The sequence below is a fragment of the Babylonia areolata genome, chromosome 29 (genome assembly GCF_041734735.1).
Source record: "Babylonia areolata isolate BAREFJ2019XMU chromosome 29, ASM4173473v1, whole genome shotgun sequence".
NCBI classification, from domain to species: Eukaryota; Metazoa; Mollusca; class Gastropoda; order Neogastropoda; family Buccinidae; genus Babylonia; species Babylonia areolata.
Genome location: NC_134904.1, coordinates 18,348,575 through 18,353,574, shown reverse-complemented (window position 1 = coordinate 18,353,574; position 5,000 = coordinate 18,348,575). Strand labels below are relative to the sequence as shown.

Sequence of the window (5,000 nt, the reverse complement as noted above, 5' to 3'; positions counted from 1 at the left end):
GTGTTTCATTTCATTTTCAGTTTCTGGTGTTTCAGTTTCAATGGTGGGAGGGAAGGAAGTCCAGCTGTGTGGAGTAATGTTTCAGTTTCAGTTTCAGGTGTGGAGCGATGTTTCAGTTTCAGCTTCAATGGTGGGCGAGAGGAAGTCAAGTCAAAACGATCTTTACTGAGGGTAAACGAATAAGCTTGTACAACGTTTGTTACATTTGTATTTGTATTTGCATTTCTTTTTATCACAACAGATTTTTCTGTGTGAAATTCGGGCTGCTCTACCCAGGGAGAGCGCGTCGCTACTCTACAGCGCCACCCTATTTTTTTGTATTTTTTCCTGCCTGCAGTTTTATTTGTTTTTCCTATCGAAGTGGATTTTCCAGAGAATTTTGCCAGGAACAACCCTTTTGTTGCCGTGGGTTCTTTTACGTGCGCTAAGTGCATGCTGCACACGGGACCTTGGTTTATCGTCTCATCCGAATGATTAGCGTCCAGACCACCACTCAAGATCTAGTGGAGGGGGAGAAAATATCGGCGGCTGAGCCGTGATTCGAACCAGCGCACTCAGATTCTCTCGCTTGCTAGGCGGACGCGTTACCTCTGCCCTCAGAAAAAAAAAGAGAGAAAAGGAAAGGAATCAAAAAAAAAAAAAAAAAAAAAGGAAAGGGGGCAGGAAAAGCATCAGGTGAAAAATCAACCACGGCAAGACACAGATTCTATGAGGGGAAAACAACACACGGACAAACAGCAAAGTAGCCTCTATTCATGGTGTCGACACAACTGTAACACAAGGACAAACAGCAAATGAGCCTCTATTCATGGTGTCGACGCCATTGTAACACACGGACAAACAGCAAAGGAGCCTCTATTCATGGTGTCGACACAACTGTAACACACGGACAAACAGCAAAGGAGCCTCTATTCATGGTGTCGACACAACTGTAACACACGGACAAACAGCAAAGGAGCCTCTATTCATGGTGTCGACACAACTGTAACACACGGACAAACAGCAAAGGAGCCTCTATTCATGGTGTCGACACAATTGTAACACAAGAACAAACAGCAACTGAGCTTCTATTCATGGTGCCGACACAACTGTAACACACGGACAAACAGCAAAGGAGCCTCTATTCATGGTGTCGACACAACTGTAACACACGGACAAACAGCAAAGGAGCCTCTATTCATGGTGTCGACACAACTGTAACACACGGACAAACAGCAAAGGAGCCTCTATTCATGGTGTCGACACAACTGTAACACACGGACAAACAGCAAAGGAGCCTCTATTCATGGTGTCGACACAACTGTAACACACGACAGGCAGTTGTGTGGAGGAGTTTCAGCTTGGAGTGGTGGCCAAGTGTCCGCCTGAGAAGCGAGAATATCTGAGCGCACTGGTTCGATTCCCACACTCGTCAGTAGCCCCCCCCCCCCCCGCCCCCCCACTCATCCCCCACCTCCCAGTCTTTGGGACTGGGTTCAGACAAATCCACACACGCTACACCACATCTACCAGGCAAATGCCTGACCAGCAGCGTAACCCAACGCGCTTAGGCAGGCCTTGAGTGCATGTTTATACAACTGTGTCCCTATCAGAGTGGATTTCGTTTCACATAATTCTGCCAGAGAACAACGCTTTTGGTGCCGTAGGTTCTTTTTCAGTGCTGCACACGGGACCTCGGCTTGTCATCTCATCCAAAAGACTCGACGCTCTGTTTTGATATTCCCGTCGAACTTGGGAGAAAGGGCGCGAGAGCGGGATTCGAACCCACACCCTCACAGACATCTATATTGGCAGCTGAGCGTCTTAACCATTCTGCTACCTTTCTCCTTGAGGAGAACAAATCATTGACAACAAGAGAGGCAAGGCCTTCAAACTCACTTGTGTTACACTTAAAAAAATCAAAAAAAATCAAGCTTTTTATGTATTGAGTATAATTTCTAAATGTAATGTTTAAGATGAGAAAGATCAGTTTAAAGCAAATTAAGTCCCCTAGCATTAATTACAGAGTAATTTCCCTTTTTTACTATCTGCACCAAAACGTTTGCATAATAAATAAAACTTCCATGCTTAGCAAAAGAAGTTCCTGTTTGAACAAAAAATGATAATAATGACTGCTCTTGTTGTTGGGTCAGAATATCAGATCAAAGTGCCAAGTTTAGAGAATACAAAAAATATAAATATAACAGTAAATGCAGTTTGCATATAATTAGGCTTCACTTTTTATTTTTTTTGTGCCCATCCCAGAGGTGCAATATTGTTTTAAACAAGATGACTGGAAAGAACTGAATTTTTCCTATTTTTATGCCTAATTTGGTGTCAACTGACAAAGTATGTGAAGAGAAAATGTCAATGTTAAAGTTTACCACGGACACACAGACACACACACAGACAACCGAACACCGGGTTAAAACATAGACTCACTTTGTTTACACAAGTGAGTCAAAAATAGCAAAGAGTGGTAAATCTCTTCAGTCACAAGGTACACAACTTCCATGTCAATGCTGCTAATACTATCAATTCAGCGAGCACACAGGTAAATAAACAATACGCTGGAACAAACCCAAACACTCCTTTCAAAAAGGAAGCTTCGTGGGGGAGGGGGTTGTTTGTGTGTTTTAGACCACAAATGAATTTCTCTGCTTGAGATAATAAAGTATTCTGTATTCTGTTTCTTCACTGCATTTGCAGCCCAGTCGTTTTGTGAAACTACGGGGGCAAGATTGCACTGGGTCTTAGTGCTACAGCATTGGGGGCTAGTTGGCCTTTGGGGGGGCATCCCCAACACCGACTGTCCTGAAACCCTCTTGGCCGAGAAAGTGGGGCAAAAAAAAACCAACAAAAAAACCCCCAACTTTCCCATGTACGTATTTACGTATTATGTGTTGTCAAACTAAAAAAAACAAAAACAACAACCAAGGTTAAGAAACTCTCCACTATAATCAAAGTCTAGCCCAAATATATCAGAACAGCAGTTGCCTACTCTCTGTTCGGGCGGGACACGACTGACTATCCTACATACACAGCGGGCAACCCTGGAAACAACTTCCTCTCTCTTCCTCGGTACCGTGTGAATCAATACAGAGGCTGCTGAGGGTCTTCTGGAACAAAGCTCAAAGTGGCCGTTCTCTTCTCGCCTGCGTGGCGCCGCTCCTTCTGGGGAGAGGGAGAGAAAGGCGACACTGGTCATTAGCGCTTCTCTATGTTGCCTTCGTTAGGGAGAAAGAAAGAGACAGATATGGAGAGGGGAGAGAGGGGGTTGGGGGGAGAGGATGGAGGGCGAGGGAGGGAGAGGGGGGGGGAGAGAGAGATAGAGGGGAAAGAGAGAGCAAGAGAGAGAGAAAGCAAGGGAGAGAGAGAGAGAGGGAGAGAGAGCAAGAGAGAGAGAGAGAAATGGAGGGAGACAAAGTGAAAAAGAGAGAGAGAGAAAGAGAGAGCAAGAGAGAGAGAGAGCAAGAGAGAGAGTGAGAAAGGGAAAGAGAGAGGGAGAGAAAGGCGACACTGGTCATTAGCGCTTCTCTATGTTGCCTTCGTTAGGGAGAAAGAAAGAGACAGAGATGGAGAGGGGAGAGGGGGGCGGGGGGAGAGGATGGAGGGCGAGGGAGGGAGAGGGGGGGGGGGAGAGAGATAGAGGGGAAAGAGAGAGCAAGAGAGAGAGAAAGCAAGGAAGAGAGAGAGAGAGGGAGAGAGAGCAAGAGAGAGAGAGAGAAATGGAGGGAGACAAAGTGAAAAAGAGTGAAAGAGAGAGCAAGAGAGAAAGGGAAAGAGAGAGAGAGCAGGGGGAAGAGAGAGCGAGAGAGGATGAGAGAGACAGAGAGACAGACAGACAGACAGACAGAAAGACAGACAGAGACAGAGAGATCCAAATCGAAATCGAAACTTGTTTAATTGAAGGAATATGAAACAGCTCATGATGGCCCGATTTCACCCAACACTCACCAGAACAAAACAAAACAAAACAAAACAAATCATACGAGTCTGGCAAACACGAGAAAAAGAAAACCAAATTCATACACACAACATGGTAAACCATCATCATCATCTGGCGACAGGGAAACACAGCACTGTTTACAACAGCATGAGAAGGAGCCCTGAAAACATGATCGTGCGCTCACCCGTGTATGAGAGAAGATGAAGGGAGGAAGGAAGGAAGAAAGAATAAGGAAGGAAGGAAGGAAGACAAGGAGGAGGAAGAGAATAGGAAGAAGAAAGAAAGAAAGAAAGAAAGAAAGAAAGGAGGATCTAGGAGGAGGAAGACAATAGGAAGAAGAAAGAAAGACAGAAAGAAAGGAGGAACGAAAGATAGAAAGGAGGAGGAAGAGAATAGGAAGAAGAAAGAAAGACACAAAGAAAGGAGGAGGAGGAGAAGGAGGAGGAGGAGGAACAGAATAGGATGAAGAAAGAAAGAAAGGAGGAGGAAGAGAATAGGAAGAAGAAAGAAAGAAAGAAAGGAGGAGGAGGAAGAGAATAGGAAGAAGAAAGAAAGAAAGAAAGGAGGAGGAAGAGGAAGAGAATAGGAAGAAGAAAGAAAGAAAGGAAGAAAGAAATAAATAAAGGAGGAAGAGAAAGAGAATAAGAAGAAAGAAAGAAAGGAGGAGGAAGAGAATAGGAGGAAGAAAGAAAGAAAGGAGGAGGAGGAAGAGAATAGGAAGAAGAAAGAAAGAAAGGAGGAGGAAGAGGAAGAGAATAGGAAGAAGAAAGAAAGAAAGAAAGAAAGGAGGAGGAGGAAGAGAATAGGAAGAAGAAAGAAAGAAAGGAGGAGGAAGAGAATAGGAAGAAGAAAGAAAGGAAGGAAGAAAGAAAGAAAGAAAGAAAGAAAGAAAGGAGGAGGAAGAGAATAGGAAGAAGGAAGAAAGACAGAAAGGAAGAAAGAAAGAAAGAAAGGAGGAGGAGGAAGAACAGAACAGGAAGAAGAAAGAAAGGAGGAGGATGAACAGAATAGGAAGAAGAAGAAAGAAAGAAAGAATGAAAGAAAGAAAAGAGGAAGTGAGAAGAGGAGGAAG

General features: G+C 44.3%; 1 protein-coding gene across 1 annotated transcript in view; it reads right to left on the bottom strand.

Annotated features, from left to right (window-relative positions):
• LOC143274675 (rabphilin-3A-like) overlaps positions 1-5,000 on the bottom strand; it is a 185,828-nt gene that overhangs the window by 64,775 nt on the left and 116,053 nt on the right. The gene's annotated exons all lie outside the window — the stretch shown is intronic.